This window comes from Theropithecus gelada, chromosome 1 (assembly GCF_003255815.1).
Source record: "Theropithecus gelada isolate Dixy chromosome 1, Tgel_1.0, whole genome shotgun sequence".
NCBI lineage: Eukaryota > Metazoa > Chordata > Mammalia > Primates > Cercopithecidae > Theropithecus > Theropithecus gelada.
The window spans coordinates 176,681,802-176,705,414 of NC_037668.1; the positions used below are offsets into that span (position 1 = coordinate 176,681,802).

Sequence of the window (23,613 nt, forward strand, 5' to 3'; positions counted from 1 at the left end):
CATATAATTTGCTTGTTTATTCGGTTAGCTTTTAGGAGTTAATCATTTTGTCCCTGATTCCTACAAAATGTCTAGCATATATAGACATACAATACATATTTGGTAAATAAATGATTCCTGTCACTCCATTTCTCATTTTATAGCCTTGGTTATAAGATAATAACCTGTTTCAGTCTGTATCTACAGAGTCTATTCTGAGCTACTTCCTTTTAACTCTCCATGCTCCAGCAACACAGGTTGTCTTTCTGTTTCCGTGATCTCTTCTTACTTTAAGGTACTTGACTATCCAGTTTCTTCTGTCTGAAATATTCTCCTTCTAATTATCACCTACTTTTATCTTTTTCATCTTCCAAATATCAGCTAAAATATACCTTTCTTAGAAAGGGCCTAGAATATGTTTCGTCTCTTAGCAATCAATTATTTTATTTCAGATATTTAAACTTATTTTCAAATTACAAGTTTTTGTGTTTGCTGTTTTATTTTATGCTTCCTTCCCAGAGGAGAGTGTTAGCTTGATAAGACCTCTTTAAAAACATATCACTTGGTATTCATATTCTGATGTAGTAACTTCCACATAGTATTTGCAATAAGTATGTATTAATGAATAAATAAAAATATTACATGTACGTTTTTATCCTTTATACTCACTGCTGTGTAAAACATTGCCTGATGCTGTGTGCATTGTAGGCTCAGTACATATTTTAAAAATGAATTAATTTATTTAATTCAGCCATTAATTTGTATCTCTATCTTGCTGCAGTTTAGGTATAATCTCATACTTATCTTGTTAAGAACACATTAGCCTCAGACAATAGACACAAGCATCATAACCACAAATACATAATTGTAATACTGATAACTGCATTTTATCAAGTGCTCCATGTTCCAGGCCCTAGGTCAATTGTTTTAGATAGTTTTTATCCCATTTAATTGTCATACTTATTCCATGATATACATCATCGTCATTTAAAAATTAGAAATTTGTTTAATAAGCCTAAATAACTTGTCCTCATTTATATTACTATTACAATAAGTATCAAAGCTAATTCTGCCTTTAGCTTTGTGAAGCTGTGTAATCTCCAAACCCATTCCTTTTAATTATTATTTGGCAACGGTCACTTGCAGTCTCTCTCTCTCTCTCTCTATTTTTCTCTCAATGGCCACATTTTAGCTATGTTTTTTCTTTTACAAGATTAAAAAATATCCTTGGATTGTTATTAATGATAATAGAATATAGAGATGTAAAACATTCAGATTCTCAATAAGCCATAGCCTAACATGGAATACAAAGACAGAAACAAACAGTGGATAGCAATTGTCAATATTTAAGATGGGTGGAGAAAACTGAACCCAGAAAAGACACTGGGAAAGCATTTTCATAGAGGTGAAAATAACACAAGGATAATGTTAAATAGATTGGTCTTCCAATATCCTCAACTCTCTTGCTCTGTTTGATGTTCTCTCACAATTGCCCTCCAAAATTCCACCTCTGAATCAACACCACCACTCTTTATTTCTATTCCTAGACTTTAGTAAATTCCCAGCAGAAAACCACCTATTCAGGTATTTAATACAACATTATTTTATCTGTTTTTGAGCCCATGGGTGATTCATTCATTAATATTCTATGTGTTTTCCAACAGTTAATATAAATAGATTTCCATTCAAAGGCACCTTAAGCCCGTACCTCATTTTGATACACTCACTTTCAGTTAACTAACTTTACCTCTGCTGTGCAATTTTCCTTCCCAACATCTGTATTCCAGGCATTGGAAATACTTAGTCAATCATAAAGACTGGAACCACTGTAATCCATCGTCTGTACCCGCCACTAACTGCAAAACAATCTTCTATTTCCCCTCTAGTCAAAATTCTCTCTCATTCTTTAAGATAGCAATTACAAGTTTTCTGGTAATAAGCTACCATTCAACAAATACCCATGCAAACACACACAGACACACACACACACACACATATATAAATATGTATGTGAATATATTTTTTATAACTGAAGCTGCACACTTACCAAATAGTAGCATGCAAAAGCAAATCACGTGGAGAGCAGAGATATTTCATTCTCGCACGAATTTGAACATGTGGTTCTTTTCTTCTAGAAATCGTTTTTTGTTCACCAAACTACCTTTTCTCTGTGCATAAAAAACACAGGGGTCAATTTATTTAGAAAATTATCTATACAGGGTTTTCTTCCCTTTTTTTTTTTTTTTTTTTGAGAAGGAGTTTCACTCTTGTCTCCCAGGCTGGAGTGCAGTGGTGTTACCTCAGCTCACTGAAACCTCCATCTCCTGGGTTCAAGTGATTCTCTTGTTTCAATCTCCCGAGTAGCTGGGATTACAGGCACCCGCCACCATGCCCGGCTAATTTTTTGTATTTTCAGTAGAGATGGGGTTTCGCCTTGTTGGCCAGGCTGGTCTCGAACTCCTGACCTCAGGTGATCCACCAGCTTCGGCCTCCCAAAATGTTGGGATTACAGGCATGAGTCATTGTGCCCAGCCTTTTTTTTTTTTTTTTTTCACATTTTTAATGGAGTTATTTGTCCTTTTGCTATAGAGTTGTGTGAATTCCTTATATATTTTGGATATTCACCCCTTATCAGATATATGGGCTCACTTTTTGTTCTTGTTGATTGTTGTCTATGCTTCAAAGAAACTTTCTAGTTAGATATAGGCCCAGTTTATTTCTATTTTTTTATTTTTTATTTTTTTGCTTTTCTTACCTGAACTTTTGGTATGATTTTATATATATATATATATATGGCCAACAGCAATATCAAGAAGCTTTTCCCCTAGATTACTTTACTTCTAGGAATTTCATGGTTTCGGATTTTATGTTTAGGTTTTTAATCTACTTTAAGTTGATTTTGTGTATAGTGTAAGATAAAGGTCCGGTTTCATTTCTTTGCATGTGGATATTCAGTTCACTCAACATTGTTTATTGAAAAGACTATTCTTTCTCCATTGTGTTTTCTTGGTGATTGTATTAATCTGTTCTTACACTGCTATAAAGAAATACCTGAGACTGGGTAACTTATAAAGGAAAGAGGTTTAATTGACTCACAGTTCCACATTGCTGGGGAGGTCTCAGGAAACCTAACAATCATAGCAGAAGGCAAAGGAGAAGCAGGAACCTTCTTCACTGGGTGGCAAGATGGAGTGAGTGCAAGCAAGGGAAATGTGAGATGCTTATAAAACCATCAGATCTCTTGAGAATCACTTACTGTCATCGGAACAGCATGGGGGGAACTGCCCCTACGATATGATTACATCTATCTTGTCCCATCTTTGACATGTGGGGATTATGGGGATCACAATTTGAGATGAGATTTGGATGGGGACAGAGAACCAAGTCACATAAATGACATTGTTGGAAATTAGTTCACCGTATGTGCTTGAGTTTACTTCTGGGCTTTCTATTTCATCGCATTGGTTTAGGTGTCCTTTATTATGCCAGTAACATACTGTTTTGAACACCATACCTTTGTAATGTAATTTAATATCAGGAAATGTGATGCTTTCAAGATTTTTTAATTTACTTCCAAGATTATTTTGTATATTTCAAGTCTTTTGTGATTCCATACAAAGTTTAGGACTGCATTTTTCTATTTCTGTGAAAAATGTCATTGGAATTTATAGGGAAATCATTCAATATGTATTTTGCTTTGTGTGTATATTGATTTGGGTTGTATGGATATTTTAACAATATTAATTCTTCCAATCTGTGGACATGGTATATTTTTCATTTATCGGTGTCTTTCTGAACTTGTTCAAATAACACATAAATATGGCTACTGGGTTTATACAAATGTGCTCTACATCACTAGTTACCAGGGAAATGCAACTGAAAGCCACAGTGAGACATCACCTCACATCTGTCAGGATAGCTAATATCAAAAAGACAAGTGGCCAGACCTGGTGACTAGCTGGACACAGTGACTCATGTCTGTAATCCCAGCATTTTGGGAGACTGAGGCAGGTGGATGACCTTAGGTCAGGAGTTCAAGACCAGCCTGGCCAACATGGCAAAACCCTGTCTCTACTAAAAATACAAAAATTACCTGGGCCTGGTGGTGGGCACCTATAATCTCAGCTACTTGGGAGGCTGAAGCAGGAGAATTGCTTGAACCCGGGAGGCAGAAGTTGCAGTGAGTCGAGATTGCACCACTGCTCTCCAGCCTGGGTGACAGAGTGAAACTCCGTCAACAACAACAACAAAAAACAGACAAGAAATAAGAAGTGTTGGTAAGTTTATGGAAGAAAGGGAACCCTGTACACTGTTGATGGGAATGCAAGTTGGTACAGTCAGTATGGAAAACAGCATGAGGACTCCTCAACAAATTTTAAATAGAACTAACGTATGATCTACCACTTCTGGGAATATTGAAAGAAATTAATATCAGCACTTCATAGACATATCAGCCCTTCCATGTTTATTGCAGTATCATTAACAATAGACATGATATGAAAACAACCTAAGAATCTATGAAAAAATAAATTATCGTATGTCCAAAATATATATAATGGAATATTATTCTGCTTTTTAAAAAGGAGCTACTGCTATTTGCAACAACATGAATAAACCCGGAAGACACTGTATTAAGTGAAATAAAGCAGACGTGAAAAGGAAATCACCTCAGTATTGTACTTATGTGGAAAATCTAAAAAAGATGAATACATTAACATAGAGAGTGGAACATTATTACCAGGGGCAGGGAGGAAGAGGAAATCAGGATAAGTAGAAAGGGTATAAACTTGCAGTTATATAAGATGAATAAATCTAGAGAGCTAATGTACAGCATGAGGACTATAGTTAATAAGAGGTGATACACTGAACATTTCATAAAACAGTAGATTTTAGGAGCTCTTACTACACACACACAAAAGAAACTGTGCAAGGTGATGGATAGGTTAATTTGCTTAAGTGTAGTAATCATTTCATTATGTATATTATGTGTATATCAAAACAGCATGGTGCGTACCTTAAATATATACAATTAAAAATCCATATTGAAAATCTGCTTTCCCAGAAAAGTTCTCTATATACACGTATTTATATGATATATACATAATATATGTAATTTCTCATGAAACTTACAGTCTTGTAGGGAAGACAATTACTTCAAATTTTAACAAAATCAATGTCATCTATATATAGCGGTGCTCTGAGCAGACAGTGTGAGGTAATATAGGCAAACATAGTAGAAGCAAATAACACGGAAGTGGTGAGTCAAGAGGATTAATAATATCTAAATTGAGACTTGTATGATTGGAATAGTTTATCTTGCAAATGAGTAGGAGACTTCAGATTTTTCTAAACAGTTTAAAGCTCCAAAGCCAGAATTAGCATGATGCACTAATTGGGACAAGAGTGTGTCTGGGAAAACTACTTTGTGAAAGTACAAATTATCAATGTGCCTGTTGTGATGGAAAAAGAGCAGTTAACTTAGTGCAGAAAAACAAGTTTCTAGAAAGGAAAAACCACATGTTCTTATTCACAGGAGAATAAAATGTCTCTACCAGAATATCTGCATGATCTGCTCTGGCATGCTATGATTTGGGGAATGTGCAGCTTCACGCTTCTTTGTAGCTGTTGTTACAGCTGTGAATTGTATTTTAAGGATGAACTTGCAAGGTTTTGAGCAGTACAGAAAAATATAAAGAAAAAAAACCCTAAAATTACCTGTCATTTCACCAGTTTCCTACCCTTAGCACATTAATAAATTTCCTTCTACTAATTTTTTATGCATCTGAGGAAATATTTAAATAATGAGGATCACATCTACAGATATACTTGTTAGCCCCTAGGAATTTTTGTTTTTCAGTTTCACCAAATATGATGAATAATAACAAGCCATAGTCTTCTTTTTATTTTTAGTTTGCATATGTGCAAATTGTATGCAATATCATACATACAGTATGATACTGGCATAAAAAAAGGACACCTAAACCAATGCAATGAAATAGGAAGCCCAGAAGTAAACTCAAGCACTTAATGGCGAACTAATTTCCAACAACGTCATTTATATGACTTGGTTCTCTGTCCCCATCCAAATCTTACCTTGAATTGTAATCCCCAAGTATGTACTTGCCTACTTATGCTTCCTAACCTGGTAAAGCTTATTTCAGCATATTTCCACCTAGAAATTATCTTTTAATGCAATTTCCTCAGATATATTCTCCTGAAAATGAATATCCTCTCTAAAGTGCAGTTCAAGCACGTGTTCATAGAAGGATACTTGGTGCTGCTTTGGAAGTTGCTGTGATAAGTGCCAAAATAATTGCTCCCTGAAAATCTCTTGATAAAATTATACTAATCACATTTCTCATTGTCTCTGTTCTTTCACTTTTTACTCTCTTCTGCTATATCACTCTTCTAGTTAGATTATACTCTGTTTTATTTCAGTTTGGACCGAAGTGAAAATGAAAATTCACAGGCAATAATATAGCACCTATCCCTTTTCTACTAAGCCGAATTTAAAAGTGTAATGTGTATGAGAGAAATGTGTATTCTCAGCCAACAACTGTAGGCTCCTTAAATGTGTTTCTGCTGCTTTCAGCATCCCCAGTGAATTCAGAAATAAGGAGATAAAGAAACATAAAAACAAAATTTACTTTGGAATGAAAAGATTTTGGTGTCAATCAGCTTTAGCACACACCCTGTTTGGTAGCATGTCTGCACAGTGCTCTATTGCCAAATCTGCAAAAAGGATTTGAAAGTTCATATTACAGAGGTATTTTGAATGTAAAAAGATGTCATAACTAAAGTTTATGGTACATACTGGGAGCTCAAAACTACAAGTTATTTTCCATCTCCTTCAGTTTGTGATCTTCAAAGTCCATTTTTGTAATCCCCTGATTTTATTACAGTGCCTGATACATGATTGACACTTATTAAAAGCTAATTGTACTCGACTAATCTGAAACATTTTAGTGTAGATTTATTTTTAAATACTATATTAATTATATATAAGACAATTTATTAACGTATAAATTTTTATCGTTGCTATAATCCTAATAGAATTTTCTAAAGTAGTTTCTTTCCCAGGTTGTAAAGCATGTATTATAGTCTACTAACCTGAAAGCTTACTCATCCTTCATGAGATAGTTCAAGGGCCAGCCCAGCAGGACAGCCTTCCCAACGTCCTGAGCCTTGCTGGAAACCCTCATCCTATCCTATTTTAGCATACTAACATTTATCTTTACCACATTATGAAATAAACTTTTACTTTTACTTTACATCGCTGAATCTACCAGTGGGAAACTATTCTCATGAGAATAGTGGCACAATTATAACTCCAATACCTGACAAAGAGAAAGCTGACAATAAATATGTCCCTAACATTTGGAGGGATATAGAAAAAATAATCAGAAATACAAGCAAAAAATAAGGAAATGATAATTAATTAAGATAATTATGTAGCACAAACAGGGTCTATAAGAATCCTCATATCACCATATGAATTCATTTGTTAATTCAAATTAATATTTTAAAATGTGAGATCCCAAGTGTCTTGTTTTAACAGGCAATATTAACAGTTTGGAGCTATTTTACTTAAAGAAAACATCTTTGAATATTTTATAATTTAATAAGGGTGTACTATGTTGATGACGGTGATTAATACCATTTCTCTTTTAAATGAAGAATGATTTTATGTAAACTTCATAATGATCTATTTGTGATTATATAACTCTGAAAGATGAGAAAGAGTGAGCATGATTATCAGATTGAGCTTGAGAAGTTTTGACGTCATGTATTCTGGGCTGGGAGAAGAAAATAATACTGTAAGCAGTATTAAATCGTAGGCAAGTTTTCTTTTAAAAAGCATAATAGATGATATATAATATCCTATAGGTCCACACAATTTTGGTTAAATGAAAGTTCTATTTCCTTATAATTATCAAACTCTGTTTGCATAAGACTGATACAGTAATTGAGCTAAAAATAATTAGAGCTCAAGCCTCATGCTTAGGCCTTTGAAGAAAAGAATAGTCAATGTTTTTTATGTAAGACTGATTCAGATGCATCAACACGAGGGAAGAGGGACGGACCAGCAGCAGGCATAGTCCTAAAGATCAGGAGGACAGGAAAGGAAGGACATTTTAAATCAATGGTTTCACCCTTCATACACAGTAAAATAATTTGGAAAGTTTTAAAATTAGCAATATACTTCGCCAGTAATCACCCAGCAATATTGGTGATTTATTTTTTCTGGTACTTGGGTGGACATCTATATATTCTTTTCAACAGATTAATGAGAAACTGCAAGCGGCAGTTCAGTTTGAGAACTACAGACTTAGAGTAAGCAAAGTAGAACTCAGGCAAGGACTGATGCAGTCCAGTTCTTTTTTAGATGCTCTTTTGCTTGGCCCTTCTGTGTCTCACTGAAACGTAACTAAACAAAAAGACCAAGGACTACAGATTGGGAGTGGGATAGAATAGGTAGCGTTTTAGCTCTCACTCTCTCCCTTCCTCTATCTTCTTATTCTCCCTCTGCTCTCTCTTCCTTTCCCTTTATTTTTTCTCCCCCTCCCCATGGTTCATCCTAATTGCTTTATTCAGTTGTATTATATTGACTAGGTAGAGTTTGAAACATCTATTTTCTATTTCTTGTATTTGTCAAACAAATTAATAAATGACCCTGCAATATTATGTCAAGAAAACAATGCAAGGACAATTCTTTCACGGCAACTAAAACTATTATGCTTGTCATTAAGTGCAAGGATAACAAAAATAGCTTAGTCTGGATACAGTCATGTAGCACCGTATTTAGGTAGTCTGTTAATTTCTAAATAGTCTATCAACTGTATAAATTATACAACCCACCTATTTGGAAGCTTGTTTGACATTTTCCAGACAAAGCCAGCCAGAAAAAAAATTGTATTCTAAAACTTTTCACATAGCACACAAATCACTGAATTAATTTTCTTTCCTGAATTAACAAGTTATCAATCTCATACTTTTGCAATAACAAACAATTATAGGCTAAAAAAACCTGACTTGTTAGGGCTTCACGTATGTTATCAACATCTGTTAATTACTAGTAGATTATTTTCATATCCACTGTTATTGTAACAGTAAATCATGTTAGAGTCTGTTATAGCTGTGCATGTTTGTTAGTTCCTAGATATTGTCTGAGCAAATTAGGAAGACAGTGAATAAGCTAAGGAAAAGAAAAAAAAAAAACAATTACTGAACACTTGGAGGATGTAGGAATTTTTTTTTTCCTTTTAGTGAAGGTTAAGAGGAGTTTGAGTGAAAGAATAAACACAAAGAAAGAGACAGGTAGATCCGAGGTATTACTGTGGCAGTTGATACCTAAATGATATGATGACTATTAGAAAGATATAGAATGTAGAATTAAGCAATTTTTGTGGCTAACTGGATTTGGGGACTGGAAAGAAAGATTTTCATATTATTTTTAAATTTATAGTAGGTAAAATTGGATGGATAGTAATCCTGCATCTTCTGTAATATTCATTCCATTTACTAGTATTAGGTAGAATCAATTAACAACATGTAGAATTATTTGCCCAGAATTAATAACAAAATGTAAAATTATTTGCCCCTAACACACAACCTATGAATAAAGATCTAAGACTTATATAAGGCATAAACACAACTATGTTCTGCTTCAATTAATTAACAATAATAAAAAAGTTGAAACAACAACAGGGAAACAGCATCTTTGTTTAAAAGCACTTCTAGTACAATTCAGTTCAGAGTTATAACACTTTTATTGTAATATAAAATAGGGTTAACTGACACTGTAGTTAAAAGTCTTTTCCAAAGATTTAGTTGCTGTATGAAGTAAGGGAATAAAAATTAAGTTTTGAGAGAACTGAACACAGGGGAGACTTCCTAGAATATAAAGGTTTTTGGTGAAGATTCAGAGAAATTGGGTAAATTAAAAGAATATTGAAAAAGATGATGAAAGAAAACTTTTCAATCTCAAAGTTTCAATTGGATACCAAAAAAAGTACATTTGAGATTTTCTTGGCTCAAACTTTGATAAGTAGTAGGTGCTTCTGTGGAAACCTATTTACAGCAGAGCTGTATATTTGAGAAAATGGGAACAAGATGTTATTATTAGATCTAGTCTTTTTTCTTAATATCTCTATAATAAAAAGAGTTACTGGTGATCTATATAAAATGAATAGATTTCATCCTTTAGGTGCATTTTAAGCAGTTCACTTATAAATGCACATAAGGTAAATACATGTAGCAAATATTATTTATTCATGATACAAAAATAGCTCGAAATTTAATCCACATTATTTCCCAACATGCTGATGAATAGAAAGCAATTTTAGACAGATAATTGGTGTTATTTTTATTAAATAACTGTTATGTGTTATTGTAGTATAGGTAAATTTAGGTAGAGTGAAAGGCAGAGTCTGTAAGTACAATTCGATCAGTTTTGACAAATGTAAACAAGTCTGCAACCAGAAGTCTAATCAAGATAGAGAATCTTCCCTCTACCTCAGAAAGTTCCCTCACTCACACTCTCTTCAAAATATTCTCTGTAATCTGTCAAATATTTCCTATCCATCAACTTCATGTAATTAGCATCATGTAGCGTGTGTTCTTTATATCTCAGTCTTTTGTCTATTGACATAATGCTCCAAGGTTGCTGTAAAAATTAGTAGATTTATTCCATTGTATATTATATATGACAATATGTCTATCCACTCACTTCCTGAGACTGTGCTTTTTTATTTTTATTATTGTGGATAGGCTTTGAATTTTTCAAGTGATTCTACTACATTTATTGAGATAAAGGTTTTTTATTTATCTTAATTAAATGTTGTTCACTGTATTTTGAGTGAATTTTATATTCCTCATATAAATCATACTTGGTCACCTTCTGTTACATGTTTTTGTATAGTTCCGAATGTTATCAAACATGTATGAAGACATGATATCAATTGAATATAACTTCTCCAGAAATTAAAAGAGGACAGAGCATTCTCTCCCCGATTTATAAATATAGCATTATTGTAACACTAAAACTAAACAGGATAATTCAAATAAAAAACTCTAGATTAATATCCGTCATAAATATAAGTACAAACATCCTTAATTTAGCTCTATGGCATATGAAATCCTGCAACATGCAAGATGTATAATATATCATGACCAAGTAATGTTTTTTTTCTCCTCAAAGAATGAAAGGTTGGTTTATCATATAAGGAACAAAATGGTACAAAACAACACAACTATTTTACCATATGTGACAGGCTGAATAAACTCCCATAAAAATGTCCACTTCTGAATATCTGGAATCTGAGGATATGTTACTTTACATGATAAAAGAGATGATTTTAATACAGAATAGATGTGTGAGAATAATGTAGCATGAGAAAGACTCAGTAAACCATTTCTGGCTTTGAAGATGGAAGAACAAGGGACCAAGAGCCAACACATCCTATAGAAGATGGAAAGGAAGAAATAGATGCCGTTCCAGAGTCTCCAGAAGGAACAAAAGCCTGATGACACCTTGATTTTAGTCCGGCGAAGTCCATTTCAGACTTCTGACCTTTAGGACTACATGGCAAGACTTCGTGTTGTTTCAAGCAAATAGGTTAGTTCTAAGTTGTTACAGCAGTAATAGGAAATTAACATACCATATTAGCAGACTCAAACATATACTTTTATCTTAAAAAGCACTTGAAGTACACCTGGGTGGGGGGTGGGGAACTAAATGAAAAGTAGCATTTATACTTTAACTGAATGTTCTTCCCCTTATGTCTGGAACATGCCAAGGATGTCTTCTTCTAGTATGTTTATTCACAGTCCCACTGGAAGTCCTCTCTAGTGTAATATGGTCCAGAAAATAAAATAAAATGTATGTAAAGTTGAAAAAGAATCTACAATGAATTGCAATGTGTTACTGGAATTGATAAGTAAGTTAAGCAATGTCATTATAAATGTATCAACTGTATTTCCGTATGTTAGCAACAGGCAATTAGAAATTGTATACTTATAAATCAGTGCTTTTATTTTGTGTAAATTATAGAGAAATTAAACTAATTAAAAAACAAACGGAGGCCGGGCGCGGTGGCTCATACCTGTAAACCCAGCACTTCGGGAGGCCGAGGCGGGAGGATCACGAGGTCAGAAGATCGAGAACATCCTGGCTAACACAGTGAAACCCCGTCTCTACTAAAAATACAAAAGAATTAGCCCGGAGTCGTGGCGGGCGCCTGTAGTCCCAGCTACTCAAGAGGCTGAGGCAGGAGAATGGCGGGATCCCTGGAGGCGGAGCTTCCAGTGAGCCGAGATCCCGCCACTGCACTCCAGCCTGAGGTACAAAGCCAGACGCTGTCTCAAAAAAAAAAAAAAAAAAAAAAAAAAACAACCAACCAAACAAACAAAAACAGCTGTCCAGGTGGAGTTAACTCAAGCCTGTAATCCCAGCACTTTGGGAGGCTGAGGCAGGCGGATAGCTTTGACCTCAGGAGTTGAAGACCAAGCTGGGCAACATGATGAAACCTGTCTCTACATAAAATATAAAAATTAGCCGGCCCTGGAGGCTCACCTCTGTAGTCCCACCTACTTTGGAGGCTGAAGCTGGATAATTGCTTGAGCCTGGGAGGCAGAGTTTGCAGTGAGCCCTTTTGGGCCTCTACATTCCAACTTGGGGGACTGAGTCAGACTCTGTCCCCCCCAAAAAAAATCTAAATTTCTCCTTAGCCGGAGGAAATAAGTGTTACTCTTGTATTATATGAAAATACATGTTTTCAACATATAATATGTGCATATGCAAATAGGATAATATTGCTTGTACAATTTAGTAATATAACTATAAAATTAATAGTAATTAGACAATATTCTATTTTAATAAATGTACTACTATTATAATGATTATATAAAAAATATTGTTTTATCACTACATTATTGTTGAATATTTAAAACATTTATTTCTCAGTACTCTACCATAATAAAGAGATCTCAGAACTACATCCTAGGAACTAAATCCTTAACATAGTCATCACACTTAAGATATATTTCCATCAAAATTTTTTTGTGATAAAAAATCTATAATTTGTCTTTTAACTTACAATGAAAAATTATTCTTTTTCTTTTTCTTTCTCTTTTTTTTTTTTTTTTTTTTTTTGAGACAGAGTCTAGCTCTGTCACCCAGGCTGGAGTACAGTGGCATGATCTTAGCTCACTGAAACCTCCGCCTCCTGGGTTCAGGCCATTCTCCTGCCTTAGCCCCCTGAGTAGCTGGGACTACAGGCGCATGCCACCAGGACTGGCTAATTTGTGTATTTTTAGTAGAGACGGGGTTTCACCATATTAGCCAGGCTGGTCTCGAACTCCTGACCTCATGATCCGCCTGCCTTGGCCTCCCAAAGTGCCGGAATTACAGGCGTAAGCCACCACGCCCGGACTGAAAAATTTTTCTTAAAGTTGTACCAAATTATTCTACTAGCATTGTAAGAGTTTTCATTTTTGGTTGGATTTACTGGAATGTAACTACCATTTATTTATGTATTTATTCATTTCATTTATACAAAGGCAAGTCATTTATTAGTGTTTCCTTGATTATAATACGACTGAACTTTAAAATTTTTCAAATTGTCACTAATCTATTTATTTAGAACGTTACTCTTTTTCTTCCTGACTTTTAATAGCAATCTTTTATTTAAAATATAACATTATTACACATTATTTTAGCAAATTTTAATTTTTAAAGATTTTAATTTATTTTCATAATCATATAATAGTATTTTTAAATTATGAAATATTAATTCAATGTTTATTCATTTTTATGTAATATATCTAAAATATTTATTTTATGCATTTAATCTTTTATATAATTCTTAGTGTTTTACTCCAACATATTTACCCATTATTTCCCCCGTATAAAAACTAATTTTATGTTTTTTTAATTAGTTAACTAAATTAATTTGATTTTTGAAAATTATTTTGATGATGTAGGAATCTGTATTTTAATATTTCAACAGATATTTCCCAAAATCGTTTATTATATATACCACTTCCACCCTTCCTTGTGAATTAAACCTTTATCTTATAATAACTGTCATTTTATATACATTCTGTTCCTTTTATCTGCTTATGTTATTCAGTGTTGAGATGATTTAAAATTTTGGTTTTATAATGTTTTAATTTGTTATACCTAGTCCACTATTATTACTCTTACTCATGTATATATGCATTCTTCCATATTAATTAGGAGATATACCTAATATAAATGACGAGTTAATGGGTGCAGCACACCAACATGGCACATGTTTACATATGTAAGAAACCTGCACGTTATGCACATGTACCCTGGAGCTTAAAGTATAATAAAAAATAAAAAAAAGAACTACATTAAGTTTCCAAACTACTTCTCACAGAAAATCAAATTAAATCACATTAAACAATAATAATTTAGAGGGTAATTACATCTGTGTATTATTGAATTTTTCTTTCCAAGAATGAAATATTTGATTCAATATAGGCATTCTGTCTTTGTCCTCCCATGAAGTCTACAGTCGTTTCTGTGTATTCTACCCATTTTTTTCCTTAAATGTATTTCTGTTTTCTATTTACTTACTATATGACTTTACTATTGTAAAGAGAATTTCCATGTGTAATGGATATTCCATCTCAGAAAAGTCACATTTTATTTTATCTGTTAACTTTATAGTTAAAATATATTTTCACACACAAAGGATACTCTAGCTTGAAAAAAAAATCTCTTTGGTGTATGTAGAATGATATAATTATGATCATGATACACTATTCAAATTTATTCTCATTAGAGTAACCGTTAGAAGCTTATAAATCATATAATATAGGCAGGTCATTTTTTTATTTGTGAGCACAACTGGTCATGGATGAGATTCTTGAAAGCTATTGATTCTGACATGCAAAGAAACCCATAAACCTAGAATCTAATGACAATTTTCCAGAACCAAAATGTCAATTTGATTATAGAGGCTGAGAATGTGATAAACAATTACTTTAATCTGATTATCTTTGTCAATCAATTCAAGAAGACAAAAGAGAATAGTGTTTCAAGAACTGTGAGATAAAGAATAATTGATTATAATAAAATTTTACTGTGGGACACAAAAAGTCACTAGAATATAAAAAATCAATATATTGAATATACAGTAAAATTAGTATAGTTGAATTACACAAATTGAACTGGAAAATCAGATAGCAAGCTCACGTAAAAATCACTGGGAAATGGACAAAAAAGAAAAGTTGGATGTGAGGAGTTTGTAAGTAAAAATGACCCCTCTACCAAAACCAAACAAACAAAAATGAGATTTGTAAGATGGTGATAACAGTGACTTTAATTTCTTTGAAGTAAAGAAAGACAAAGAGCTGTAGTTCTAAAGAGATTCAAAAGTTTCAAATATTAGGATAAAGAAAAATCCACACCTAGGCTGACATTATTATTTCGTGTAATAACATCAAAGGCAAAGAAAAATTTCTAAAAGATTATATCAAGAGAAAGTAGATAACAAAGGAAAATATCACATAGACACCAAATTTTTCTCAGCAACCCTGTACTCAGAAAGATAAAGCATAATTATTTCAACATGTTGAAGGAAAAGAAAGTTGACTCTAGCATTTTACAACTAAATAAAGTATTAAAATATCATGAAGATGCAATGATAATTACATATAGATAAGTCTAAGCGTAATAATAATTACATATATGCATATATCTGTATATATATTAAGGATAGCTAGAAAAAGATCAGAAACTTGATATAAAAATTAGCATCTTTGGGGCAACTTCCAGAAGAAACAATATGAGATGTTTAATTTTATAGCATCAAGAAGCAAAGCAACTTACCGGAAACAATTTAGTAAAGAACAAAAAGAAACACAGTATGATTAAAGGAAAATGCAAATGAGGTAGTTTTATAAAGCCTACTGTAATAGATAATGTTCATCATGATAAAGGTAAAAGAATGCAATTATTTGGTCATAAAATAAAAGCTCATTTTGTACAAAACAAAGAATAAGTTCTCTAAAATATTGTAAGCATGTATAAATGAGATACAATCAAAATCAATTTTTAAATGTTGTAAATAAAATGGTAAAAAGTCATATCACATAAAAAGGAAATAAAGTATTAAAAATATAAATTGTTACAAAAAATTCTAACAACAAATCAAAAAAATATGTTAATCATGAACAATGTGCCCTGGCAATCCAGCCTCAAAATATAAAAAGAAAAAAATTGAGAAGACAAGAAATAGAATAAAAAAATCAAGAATAAGAATTTATCAACAACCATTATTAAAAAATGGATTAAGCAGCCCCAAACAGGCAAAAATATCATGTATTTGTATATCCACCATAAATATAAGCATATTAAAATTAATATGCTATTAAAGTTCTTTTTTATTCTTGTAAATGATTAAATTAGATTTTTTCATACTGTACAATCCTCCACAATTATTCTGTTTCTTTTACATAGAAGATATCATGTTTATTTCCTCCAAAATTTAAAAGCTATGTCTTATATTGTTGAAATTTATATGCACAAATTCCCAATTGTTTAAATATAAACTAATATTACTTCAAATACATATATATATATACATGTTAAGTATTATTTTTTAGTCCATTATGGCTATCATTCAAAATGCCATGAACTAGGTAGCTATTGAATAACAGAAATTTGTGTTTCATAGTCCTGTAGACTGGGAAATCCAAAATCAAGTTAGATTCAATGTCAAGTGAGGGTCCACTTCCTGGTTTATAGACGGTGGTCATTTTACTGTACCTCATGTGGCAGAAGTGGGGAGAGCCTCTCTGGGGCTTCTTTTATACGGGAACTCGTCCCTTTCTTGAGAGTACTCATGACTTAATCATTTTGTAAAGGCCACACCTCCTAATACTATTATCACCTTGAGGGTTAGGATTTCAACAGATGAATTTTGGGGGTAATACAGATATCTAAAATATAGCAAATCTTGGTCAGATCAACAATCAAATCCTATGACATTGTTTTTATTTTTTAAAAAATTATGTTAGTTTCTGGGGCACATGTACAGGTTTGTTACATACGTAAATTGCATGTCACTGGGGTTTGGTGTACAGATTGTTTTTAACACCCAGGTAATAAGCATACTACCATACAGGTAGTTTTTCTATCCTCACCCTCCTGCCAACCTACACCCTCAAGTAGGCTCTGAAGTCTGTTGTTCCCTTTTTTGTGTCCATATATATGGATGTTTAGCTCCCATCTGTAAGAACATGTAGTATTTATTTGTTTTTCTGTCTCTGCATTAGTTCACTTAGGATAATGGTGTATAGATCCATCCATGTTGCTGCAAAGGATATGACTTCATTATTTTGTATGCCTACATAGTATTCCATGGTGTATATGTACAACATTTTCTTTAGTCTACCATTGATGAGCATATAGATTGATCACATGCCTTTGCTGTAGTGAATAGTGCTGCAATGAAGACACACATGCATTTGTCTTTATGGCAGAATGATATATATCCTTTTGGGTATATACCCTGTAATGGGATTGCTGGTCTGAATGATAGTTCGGTTAAAAGGTCTTGTAGAAATCACCATACTGCTTTCCACAATGGCTAAACTAATAGACATTCCCGTCAGCAATGTATAAGCACTTCCTTTTCTCTGCAAGATAACCAGCATGTTTTATTATTTGACTGTCTAATAATAGCCATTCTGACTGCTGTGAGGTGTATCTCATTTTGGTTTTGATTTGCCCTTCTTTAATTATTAGCGATGTTGACCTTTTTATATGTTTCTTGGGTATGTCTTCTTTTGAAAAGTGTCTGTTCATGTCCTTTGTCCACTTTTTAATGGGGTTGTTGGGATTTTGCTTGTAAATTTGTTCAAATTCCTTATAGATTCTGAATATTAGACCTTTGTCAGGTGATATTTTGCAAATATTTTCTCTCATTCTGTAGGTTGTTTGTTTACTCTGTTGATAGTTACTTTTGCTATGCAGAAGCACTTTAGTTAATTAAGTTCCATTTGCTAATTGTTGTTTTTGTTGCAATTGCTTTTGGCATTTTAGTCATAAAATCTTTGCTCAGTCCTATGTCCACAATGGTATTTCCTAGCTTATCTCCTGGGGTTTTACAGTGGAATTTTTTATTTTTGTTTTATTTATTTATTTATTTATTTTTTCGAGACTGAGTCTCACTCTACCACCCAGACTGGAGTGTTGGTGGCACAATCTCAGCTCACTGTAACCTCTGTCCACCATGTTGGCCAGGCTGGTCTCTATCTCCTGACCTCATGATCCGCCCTCCTCGGCTTCCCAAAGTGCTGGGATTACAGGCGTGAGACACTGTGCGCGGTCATAGTTTTAGGTTTTACATTTAAGTCTTTAATCTATCTTGTCTTTATTTTTGTTTATACTGTAAAGAAAGGGTATAGTTTCAATCTTCTGCATATGACTAGCCAGTTATCACAGCACCACTTATTGAATAGGAGTCCTTTCTCCAATGCTTGTTTATATCAGCTTTGTTGGCTATCAGATAGTTGTAAATGTGTCACCAATATTTAAACAATTGGGAATGTATACATATAAATGTAAATAGTATGAGACATATGGCTTCTAAATTTTGGAGGAAATAAACATAATACCTTATATGTAAAAGGAACTGAATAATTGTGGAGGATTATACCATAGGAAAAAATATAATTTATTCATTTACAAGAATAAAATAAGGGACTTTAATAGATAGCATATTAATTTTAATATGCTTAAGTTTATGGTGGATATATAAATACATTATATTTTTGCCTATTTGGGACTGCTTAATCAATTTTTTAACAATAGTTGTTGATAAATTCTTTTTTTCTGGGTTCTCTATCTGTTCTATTGGTCTATGTGTCCATTTTTGCTTTCATACCAGGGTATTTTGGTTACTGTAGGCCCTTAGCATAGTTTGAAGTCAAGTAATGTGATGTCTCCAGCTCTGTTCTTTTTGCTTGGAATTGCCTTGCCTATTTGGGCTCTTTTTGGTCCCGTATGAATTTTAAAATAGTTGTTTTCTAATTCAGTGAAAAATGTCATTGATAGTTTGATAGGAATATCATTGAATATGTGAACTGCTTCCAGTAATGTGGTCATTTAAAAAATATTGATTCTTCCCATCCATAAGCATGGAATGTTGTTCTATTTAATTGTGTTATCTCTGATTTCTTTGAGTGGTATTTTGCAATTTTCATTGTAGAGATTTCTCACCTCCCTGGCCAGCTCTTTTCCGAGGCATTGTATTGTTTTGTGGCTACTGTGAATGAGAATGTGTTCTTGATTGGGCTTTCAGCTTGAATGATTTTGTTGTATAGGAATGCTACTGAATGTCATACATTGACTTTGTATCTTGAAATGTTTCTGAAGTTGTTTATCTGATCAAGGAACTTTGAGCACAGACTATGGGGTTTTCTAGGTATAGAACCATGTCATCTGCAAATGGGGAGAGTTTGACTTCCTCTGTACCTGTTTGAATGCCTTGTCTTTCTTTCCCTAGACTGATTGCTCTGCCCAGGACTTCCAGTACTGTGTTGTATAGGAGTGGTGAGACAGGGCATCCTTGTTTTTTGTTTGTTTGTTTGTTTGTTTCTGATTATCAAGGGGAATCCTTCCAGCTTTTTCCCTTTCAGTATGATGTTGGCTCTGGGTTTGTCATAGATGGCTCTTATTATTTTGAAGTATGTTCCTCCAATGTCTAGTCTGTTGAGGATTTTTAACATATAGAGATGTTGATTTTTATCAAAAGTCTTTTCAGCATCTATCAAGATAATCATGGTATTTGTTTTTAGTTCTGTTTATGTGATTAATTACATTTATTGATTTGTATATATTGAAACCATCTTGCATCCAAGGGATAAAGCCTACTTCATCATGTTGGATTAGCTTTTTAATGTGCTTTTGGATTTGATTTGCTAATATTTAGTTTAGGACTTTTACAACTTCGTTCATCAAGGATATTGTCTGAAGTTTGTTATTGTTGTTGTTGTGTCTCTGCCAGATTTTAGTATCAGGATGATGCTGGCCTCATAGAATGGCTTAAGGAGGAATCCCTCCTCCTCAATTTTTTGGAATAGTTTCAGTCAGAATAGTAGCAACTCTACTTTATACATTTGGCAGAATTTGGCTATGAATTCATCTGGTTCTGGCTGGCAGCCTTTTTATTACTGATTTAATTCTGGAATTCATTTTTGGTCTGTTAAGGGATTGTTATTATTATTTTTTTTACTGGTTCAGTCCTGGAAGGTTGTATGTGTACAGGAATTCGCCCATTTTTTTTCCAGATTTTCCAGCTTGTGTGCGTAGAGGTGTTCCTAGTAGTCTATGAGGGATTTTGTATTTCTGTGGGATCAGGGGTAAGGTCCCCTTTGTCATTTCTGATGGGTTTTATTTGAATCTTCTATCTTTTTTTTCTTTATCAGTCTAGCTGGTGGTCTCTCCTATTAATTTTATTTTTTTCCTCAGAGATTTCATTCATTTCTCTTTATTGCTTTTTCTTTGTGTGTGACTGGGTTATTTCAGAGAGCTAGTCTTTGAGCTCTGAGATTCTTTCCTCAGCTTGGTCAATTCTGCTACTAATACTTGTGCATATATTCTGAAATTCTTGAAGTGAGTTTTATAGCTCTATCAGCTCAGTTTGTCTCTTTCTTTAAATGGCCGTTGTGTATTTCATCTCCCATATCATTTTATTATATTCCTTAGAATTGCTGGATTTGATTTTGACCTTCTCTTGAATATCAAAGATTTTTGTTCTTATCCATATTCTGAATTTTGTTTCTGTCATTTCTGCCATTTCAGCCTGATTAAGAAACATTACTGGGGAAATAGTGCAGTTATTTGGAGGTAGGAAGACACTCTGCATTTTTTTTTTTTTAAGGTGTGCACTTTTATTCAACTTGTCTCAAGTCAGTGTACAGGTAAGCCCTGGCTGCCTCCACCCACTCCCAGGGAGACCAAAAGCCTTCAGACATCTCAAGTTGGGGGACAAAAAGGGGGGGCATGAAGGCTCATCATTCAAAATAAAACAAAATAAAAAAGTATTAAGGCGAAGATTTAAAAAATTTTGCATTACATAATTTACACGAAAGCAATGCTATCACCTCCCCTGTGTGGACTTGGGAGAGGACTGGGCCATTCTCCTTAGAGAGAAGTGGGGTGGCTTTTAGGAGGGCGAGGGACTTCCTGTAACAATGCATCTCATATTTGGAATGACTATTAAAAAAAAGAACAATGTACAATCAAAGTCCTCGGCCACATTGTAGAACTTTGGGGGATGCTCGCTCCAACCGACTGCTGTCACCTTCACCGTTCCAGTTTTTAAATCCTGAGTCAAGCCAAAAAAAAAAAACAAAACAAAAACAAAACAAAAAAAACAAATAAAGCCATGCCAATCTTATCTTGTTTTCTGCGCAAGTTAGGTTTTGTCAAGAAAGGGTGTAACGCAACTAAGTCACAGTCCGCCTAGAAGCATTTGCGGTGGACGATGGAGGGGCCAGACTCGTCATACTCCTGCTTGCTGATCCACATCTGCTGGAAGGTGGACAGCGAGGCCAGGATGGAGCCGCCGATCCACACAGAGTACTTGCGCTCAGGAGGAGCAATGATCTTGATCTTCATCGTGCTGGGCGCCAGGGCAGTAATCTCCTTCTGCATCCTGTCAGCAATGCCAGGGTACATGGTGGTGCCACCAGACAGCACTGTGTTGGCGTACAGGTCTTTACGGATGTCCACGTCACACTTCATGATGGAGTTGAAGGTAGTTTCGTGGATGCCACAAGACTCCATGCCCAGGAAGGAAGGTTGGAAGAGAGCCTCAGGGCAGCGGAACCGCTCGTTGCCAATGGTGATGACCTGGCCATCCGGCAGTTCCTAGCTCTTCTCCAGGGAGGAGCTGGAAGCCGCCGTGGCCATCTTCTGCTCGAAGTCCAGGGCGACATAGCACAGCTTCTCCTTAATGTCACGCACGATTTCCCGCTCGGCCGTGGTGGTGAAGCTGTAGCCGCGCTCAGTGAGGATCTTCATGAGGTAGTCAGGCAGGTCCCGGCTAGCCAGGTCCAGACGCAGGATGGCATGGGGGAGGGCATACCCCTCGTAGATGGGCACAGTGTGGGTGACCCCGTCACCGGAGTCCATCACGATGCCAGTGGTACGGCCAGAGGCGTACAGGGACAGCACAGCCTGGATGGCCACGTACATGGCTGGGGTGTTGAAGGTCTCAAACATGATCTGGGTCATCTTCTCGCGGTTGGCCTTGGGGTTCAGGGGGGCCTCGGTCAGCAGCACGGGGTGCTCCTCAGGAGCCACACGCAGCTCATTGTAGAAGGTGTGGTGCCAGATCTTCTCCATGTCGTCCCAGTTGGTGACGATGCCGTGCTCGATGGGGTACTTCAGGGTGAGGATGCCTCTCTTGCTCTGGGCCTCGTCGCCCACATATGAATCCTTCTGACCCATGCCCACCATCACGCCCTGGTGCCTGGGGCGCCCCACGATGGAGGGGAAGACGGCCGTGGGGGGCATCACCGCCCGCGAAGCCGGCCTTGCACATGCCGGAGCCGTTGTGGACAACGAGCGCGGCGATATCATCATCCATGGCGAGCTGGCGGCGGGTGTGAACGGGCGGCGGAGCGGCAAAGGCGAGGCTCTGTGCTCGCGGGGCGGACGCGGTCTCGGCGGTCGACACTCTGCATTTTTGAGTTGCCAGAGTTATTGCAGTGAGTCTTATCTGTATGAGCAATATTTGATATTGCTGTCCTTTGGATTTTTTTTTGCTTTTATTTTCTTTCATGTCCTTGGGAGTTTGATTATGGCATAAGGTGGGTTCAGTCAACTAGCTTTATTTCTGATAGATTTTTAGGGGGTGGCAAGGCTCAGCTCGGCACTCCTGGGCTGTGTGATGTAACTCTGGGGGGTTATGAAGCCCTAGCTTTGTTCTCTTATATCGAGGTTGGGCACCCGCTGTCCTGGAGGGGCCGTGGTGTTCCCAGACCACTGGCCACAACACTCTGAAGGGTGGTGCCCATCAAAGTGCTTCATGGGGTGAACACTGCAGGATCTGTGCTTGTTCGCATATGCTAGCAGCAGCAGCACCAGCAGCAGCAGTGTGTCAGGGTGCCTGCTCATTGGCTGGGCTGGGAGGTTGGTGGTCCAGGGGCTTCTGGCCTCAGTGCACGTGTTGGCAGCGGCAGTGGTAGTGGTGCAGTGTGGTGGAGTTGGAAAGGGTGGGTGGGACCCCTGGGGTCTGTGTGTGCATTTGAACTGTGGCAGTATCTGTACAAGGGCAGGGTGTTCGTGGGCATGGGGCTGGTGACCTCAGTGCTTGCATTCACACCATGACAGCTGACGTACTTGTGTGTGTTTGCACAAGCAATGATGGCTTGGCAGCAGGTGTGGGTGCACTCATGCTGGTAACAATGGCACAGTAGAGTGCACATGCACCCACAGTGGGCAGGGAAGGGGAGGCAAGGTCCATCCATGTGATGGCAAAGCAATGGAGGGGTGGTCATGGGCAAGTGCATGCCAGCACAGTGGCATGGGTTAGGCTTTGTGGCTAGACTGCTGTGTGTATTGGTAGTGGCCACTCTGCTGGAGCT

At 35.7% G+C, this 23,613-nt stretch overlaps 1 pseudogene across 1 annotated transcript; it reads right to left on the reverse strand.

Moving 5' to 3' along the window:
- Positions 1-20,884: 20,884 nt before the first annotated feature.
- Positions 20,885-22,693, reverse strand: LOC112619049 (annotated as a pseudogene). The gene is made up of 2 exons (XR_003118161.1): positions 21,470-22,693; positions 20,885-21,347 (listed from the first exon to the last, which is right to left on the reverse strand). The product of XR_003118161.1 is annotated as an actin, cytoplasmic 1-like (transcript).
- Positions 22,694-23,613: the final 920 nt, after the last annotated feature.